Below are 7,230 nucleotides of genomic sequence, written 5' to 3'. Positions count from 1 at the left end.
AATTTCTGGAAATTGTAGCTTGTGGAGACTAGGCACCTGCGAGGTGATCTGATTGAGGTGTATAAAGTCTTGAATGGTTTGAGCTCAGATTATGCACCTGAGGGGGCATAAATTCAAATTGAGGAAGGACAATTGTAGACTAGATGTGTTGAAATTTGTCTTTAGCCAGCGGGTGTTGATTGCCTGAACAAGCTTCCATTTGTCATTGCGGAATTTTATAGCTAAAAATAAATTCAAGATAGAACTGGGCAGACTTTTTGGGGTGAATGGATTGGTGAATTTGTATTTTTTTTTTTTTTTTTTTTAGCTGATGCTCTATAAGCTAGTTTTCTTGCATCTTTTGCTTCTTCTAATGCTAACAGGAAACTGAAAAAAATAAATAAATAATAGAAATAGTGATTTTATTTTTAGATTAAATTTTAAATCATACAGAAGAGTTTTGGTAAATGAAGGTCAATTTACTGAATTTGTTGTGGACAGTGTAAAATTTAATGCATTTCATCATTATCATGCTCTAACAATAATAACAATAGTCTTCTCCACTGGTGAAGCGTTACTTATTCAAAGCAGTGCAATACCTCGGCAACTCAACCCTAGGGTCTCACATCTGGTGGCTATGGGCTTGGCACACCCAGGGTCCTGAGCTGGATATCATCATTCTTCTCTTTCTTGGTGATTCCCTTCTATTTTTGACTGAAATTTTACTCTCTCAGGGTAATTCTGGAATTTTTTTTTTTTTTTTTGTTTGGCTGGTGCAGCATAAGCCTCAGGCATCCTTCAATATAACATTAGTTTCAGCGCAAGCTGCAAACACCTCTCAGTTTAGTTTGCTTGCGCATCGCGAGCATTAATAAATAATATTATTTATTAATGATTATTTATTATTTATCAATAAATATTATTTCAATATATATATATGTTTGTTTTTTTTTAATAAAACACTTTCTCACGCTATTCCATTTGTTAAACCCTCCTCCCAGCTTGAGCTGAGGTGCGGCTCTTCAGATTCTTTTTTTTTTTTTTTAATTAGATCAAATATGGCTCTTCACTCAAAAAAGGTTGCCGACCCCTGGCCTAGGTCAAACGCTTCTTAATTGGGTCCTATTGTTCCCCCCCCCCCCCCAGTTGAAAGGGTTGCTCATTGCAACTCTTTCTCGCCTGTTCGCAAATGACCACTCCTTCCCCAGTAGGGGCCACTGTTTTGTTTACTCTCAATTCACCCTTTTTTGTATTACTTGTTATTCTTGTCTCCATTTAACTGCTATTTAATTCACATCATTTGTAACCTCCCTATTTCTAACCTTTAATACTGTATATTCAAACCCTTAATATTTACCGTATTCAAACTTTAATATTTACCATATCCAAGCTTAACAGTCAACCCTCAATAATTCCCATTTTTTTTTTCTCTGCCCTACTTGCATTTATTTCATATAAATAAATATTTTCATTTAATTTTTAAGAATGTACTCTTACAAGGTAATGTATGCACACAGAAATTAGTATCAGTACTGTGCTCATTTTTTTTTTTTTTTTTTTTTTCTTGGTACCCAGGATTGAGCAACCTGGGTACGAAATTGCTAGCAAACACTGGTATGGCACTCCCATCAGTGGATGCACGATTCGGTGCAAATAGCAGAGACTAATGGATCAAGTCCCACTTAACGTGCCGAGGGACGTTGAGTCCTCGGTGCAATACATAACAGAACACACATCTACAGAGTTTCTGTACGTTAGCAAAATTAATAAACGACCACAGACAGAGAATACATACACTTGAATATCACAATACCTTAAAATAAAATCATAAAAATAAATAATGGTGATATTTACCCTAGGCAGGGCAAGCGTACAGTTCTTCGTACAAGGGATTGTACTCTCTCACCCATCATTAGCATTAGTAGAGGGATATGATGCAAGAAAGCAAGCTTATGCAGCATCTGCCAAAAAAAATTCCCATTTCACCCATCCATTTGCTCTAAAATTTTGTCCAGTTCTCCCATGAATTTATTTAAGTTTGTTCCAGCAATCAACCACCCGCTGGCTAAAAGCAAATTTCCCCACATCTATTCTACAACTGTCTTTCCTTAATTTGAATTTTTGCCCCCTCAGGTTCGTAATTTGAGCAATGCAAAGTACTGCAATGGGTTCCAGAGAAACGTACCAATGCAATGTCGACGTTTAAATTATATTTGTTTATTTAAATTTTAGAGGGCTGCAGCCATGACATACAATATGTTTTACTTTTTATTTTTTTTTATAATTTTATTTTAATTTGATTATCAGACTACTGTTTATTGATGTTCAGATAGCTATAGCGTTCTTGTTTCTATAATATTCTCTGTTTCATATATAGATATATTTTTTAGTACTGAAAATTTCTTTCGGGATTTGGGGGAGGGAAGATTAAATACGAAGCGTTTTTATTTTATTTTAATTTTTTACCATATAATGAGTGTAAGTTTAAGCAAATATCAATGCCAAATATTTGTATTTACTGCTTGATTCTTATTACAAAAATTTACGAAAGGTGGATGAACTGAGATTTATTTAAAACATTTACCTTCTAAACAAACTTTGAAATATTGCAAAGATCTCTTTAAAAATAATACTTTTCAATTCAATAAACTTATGGAACTGCTTATGGAAAGCGTATTTTTTTTTTAGCATATAATGATTTTAAGTTTAAGCAAACATCAATACGAATTATTTTCAATTATTTTCCCATTATACTAATCCTAATGGCGGATAACTTTCTCTTTGCTTAAATAAATAATTATCATTACAAAATTTAAGAAAGATATGGATGACATATGATTCTAACAAAATTACCACTTTTATGTATAAAAAGAATCTATATAAACATAAATATACATACATAGTTTATTCCAAGAGAACACTTTGATAAATTAGCTTTGTCAATCAAACCAATGAATCATCGAGGAGCGATGCACAAATTGCGTAACGACAAAATACTACTATAAAATATTTTTGTTATAATTATTAAATTATATTTAAATAATTATTAAAACAGATAATTATAATATAACTATAGTATACTTATAATTATTATTTTATATTTCTTAATGTTATTATTATAATAATAAGAAATAAACAGTCTGTCCTCGTATAGCACGATAGTTGCGTTCCTAGAAATCCTCGTGCAATGCAAAATCGTGCAATATAAACAACAGGCCCTATGGGAAAAGTAGGGTTAGGTGCCGACCACCCAAGATTGAACACACATTTGGAACCAAAACATTACCAAACACAATAAATAATCGGGTAATTTTAATCGTTATGAAATACTTACGTATTTTATAACGATTAAAATACGTAATAAAAATAATATTATATTATAATAGAGTATTTTTAGTATTTTTTAATACTAAAAAAGTATTTTTTACGGATAAAATACGTATTTTATTCGTAAAAAATTTATTATATTAAATAAAATAGTCGTAATAAAATACTTACGTATTTTATAATACGTAAGTATAAATTATAATACGTAAGTCGTAATAAAATATTGCTAATGCTTTTGCTTCTATCGTAAGCAAACTTGCTTTTTGTTTGATTTTCTATCCAAAGAGATGACAGCCATTCCATCCCTTCCAATTCTTGTGTCTTAATCTAATGGATTTTAATTACACTTTGAGTTGTTCCCGCTATGAAAGTTGTTTTTATTTTATCTGCATTCTTGTAATTCTCCGCGTTGCCTCATTTAGGCCTGTAGCACGTGCAATATCACATGGTCTTTCATTTCGCTCAAAGCGTTTCACAGTTTCATATTTTTTCACTATCGACAGTGGTGGACTGGCCATAAGCCTTACGGGGGGGAAACCACGATGGGCCGGAGGCTGGTGTGATTTTGGCCATAAACCGTAGTATGAGGCCACTACAAATTTTCCCGGGTAAGAATTTTTGACCCAGTCCGCCTCTGTTTATCGATATTGCTTCTTTTTTTTTCTCTCTGAATCTGCAGTTTCTCGGCCAGGACGCTTCCTTTTCACACCTTTTAAGTATTTTACTCATTTTTAGGGAATAAAGCACAATTACAAACGAGGTGGCACGCTTGATAAACATAAACAAAGCTGCGCGCGTATAGCAACTGAATAAACAACACCGTAAAGGCCGAGATACACTATTAACACCTCACATTTTACTAAAGCACATTTCTGGGGGTTACTACCATAAAACAATAAAAACAATTTCCAGTTGCGTTTCTGCTAGTGGAATCTGTTATAAACTGGTAGTAAACTCCATCTAATTGCATTTGCGATTATATCGATAGCTGGAATTGTGTTGGTTTTTACGTTATTATGGTGAAATCTGTTTCCCCTTCACTGATATAAAACACATAAATACATTTTCAGAATCTTCTTCGTTCCTATCGTGTTGCGTTCAATTGGGGTGATTCTGCATTTGACTGCCATTTCTTGTAAACACAAAGGCGAATCGTGTATAAGCGAATTCGGTTCGTGTTATATAAGATAACGTTCCCCTATTTATAAATCGTGTATGATCGAATTCGTGTAATGCAAACACGTGTTATACGAGGACCGACTGTATATATGTAAAACAAATAGCTGGTGCATGAAAGTGAAGTTTAGTTCGTTTTTCTAATTTATTCTACCTTTTTTTATAAATAAAAATCATCCTGACACAATAATGAATACAGTTCTAAAGCTGTAACATATTCGTACAGCGCTGTTCAAATCAATGAGGTTGTAAACTAACTTAATGCGTATATTTGTTCGTGCTTAGGTACCAATATACGCAGAAAACACCGAACATTAAGGGACTATAAAATGTTTTGGTAATGTGCTCACATAAGCAGTGAAGCTCTTCACTTCCGCTATCCAGCGTTGTTACCCCGATGTGAAAATGACCTAGTAACAGGTCATGGCGGAATACACCACAAACAGCAAAATAACGATAGACGGAGAACTGCACGGAAGTGAACCCATGGAGGAAATCAACAAACCTGTATACTGAGTACTTACTTCTAGCAAAGCAATTTTGGGAGGGTGTGGGGGGGATAGTGCCAAAACGAGAATTTTTTCGAAGACACTTTAACCAATTGATAGCGTTTATTCTTCTGACGTCAGCATGCTGTGGACCTGAAGCTTGTTGTGTTTGCGTAGCTTCTTTCATAAACATTTTAGTTAGCGACAGACGAACTTATATTGTTTCTATGGAGAAGCTTCTCGACGACAAGAAAATGAGTGATAAAACGATAATTATTACAGGTGCCAACACTGGGATAGGTAAGGAAACAGCGCGTGAATTAGCTCGAAGAAATGCTCGGGTGATTCTGGCCTGTCGTAGTATGGAACGAGGTCAAAGAGCGGCAGAAGATATAATAGCTTCTACTGGAAATACCAATGTGATCGTGAAAAAATTAGACTTGAGCAGGTTCACTTCGGTGAAAAGTTTTGTAGCTGATATAGTACAAACAGAATGTCGTCTGGATGTGCTGGTGAACAACGCTGGAATCATTGGCCCCCCTTCGCGCCAGTTGACAGAAGATGGAATAGAACTGCAGTTTGCTGTTAACCATTTCGGTCCGTTTCTCCTTACCAATCTGCTTCTTCCCCTGCTGAAAAGCAGCGCCCCATCGAGAATCATCAATGTGTCATCCCTTATCCACCGCATTGGCAATATTGAGTTTGATAATTTTAATGGCCAACGTTACTACAATCCTTCATCCATATACTATAGCACAAAACTAGCGAATATCCTCTTTACCGCTGAACTTAGTCGACGTCTTGCTGGTACAGGAGTTACAGTGAATGCTCTTCATCCGGGAATTATTCAAACAGAGTTGTACCGGAATTTGAAAGGTTGGAGGAAATTTGGTGTAGCTCTTATCAAACCTTTCATTACTCCATTTCTGCCATCAGTAGTGCGCGGAGCTGAAACGTCTGTGTATTTGGCATCTTCAGAAACAGTTGAGGGTGTTACTGGTAAGTATTTTGTAGACTGTAAACAAAAGACTCCATCTGGAAAGGCACTAGACCAGGATCTCGCAAGACGTCTATGGGCAGCCAGTGAACAAATTACAGGACAGGTTACAATAGAGTTAGTATGAAAGGTATGAAAATGGTGATTTAGAGAAGAAAGACATTTAACGACCAAATAGCTGCAGTTTAACATTCCATAATATTAATTCACCTATAATTGTGAATACATATGGTTTTGCGATAACACCATCCATGATTGTATTTTCAGATGCTGTGAAAATGATATACTTACTATTTGTGACTGAAGTTCATCTCTTTATTCCTGTGCAGGTTCCTTTTTTTAACATGTGCTAACAATAATTTCATTATATGTAGAATTTGAATTGCATTAAATTGCGCTGAATAAAATATTATTTTCAATGTTGAAAGGAATGTAGTTGACTTAGTACATATAAATGTTTTGAAGCGAATTGAGCAATAGCCTGTAACAAGTAAAGAATATTGAACAGCGATATCTTCCAAAGGCTAAATGTTAAAAGGAGAAGATGTCTAGTATAAAATTTTGATGATTTTATTATTATTATTATTAGTTAATTCATGCAAACTGTTGGCTGATCCATTTTCTGTTAATTTACGAAATATTAGAATACCCTTGGCGAATATTTCCACAAAACTATTCCAATGAAGAAGTGGAGATTAATATCGAAGTAATTACAGAAACCTTTCCCTCGGCTTCCTTCGCTGCTAGTTAAGGAGTCAGAAGCACGGACTCAGGTAAAAATGCAACTTGATCATTTTTTACATGTATGAGTATTTGTCCTTTAAAAAAAAATTACAATTATTGCGCAAAAATCATCTGGACCTGGAAACTGCTACATAAAGTTGTTCATGCTGAAGGTCTGACCCTGAGATTTGTTGATTGTGATGACAAAAGCTAAGAAATTGTATTCTCTTCAAAGTAAACGGGAAGTTAGTTTCATTGGGAGCTAAATCAATTCTCTGGATTTGAATTTTTTTGAAGGAAAATTTTTTGGATTTTGTTTTTTTTTTTCCTCAATTTTACCGCTAAAAAAACATTGCAAAAGGAATCAGGCCAAAAGCTTTAGTCTTTGAGTTATTCAAGTTCAGAAAGCGTGCCGGATAGATGGACATAAGCAAATTATTATATAAAAATAAAGATTTAGAGAAGGATAAATAAACTAACAGATAAAATTTTAAAAAGCAGTTATGGGGCCTCACATTTCTATCAGTATCTATTGTACAT

The 7,230-nt window shown here is 34.4% G+C and overlaps 1 pseudogene; it reads left to right on the top strand.

Moving 5' to 3' along the window:
• The first annotated feature begins 5,191 nt into the window (after positions 1-5,191).
• Positions 5,192-6,182, top strand: LOC150075819 (retinol dehydrogenase 13 pseudogene; annotated as a pseudogene).
• The last annotated feature ends 1,048 nt before the right edge of the window (positions 6,183-7,230 follow it).

This window comes from Mastigoproctus giganteus, chromosome 13 (assembly GCF_048544385.1).
Source record: "Mastigoproctus giganteus isolate SK-2022 chromosome 13, ASM4854438v1, whole genome shotgun sequence".
NCBI lineage: Eukaryota > Metazoa > Arthropoda > Arachnida > Uropygi > Thelyphonidae > Mastigoproctus > Mastigoproctus giganteus.
The sequence above is the reverse complement of the archived record's forward strand: the minus strand, read 5'-3'. Positions and strand labels throughout refer to the sequence as shown.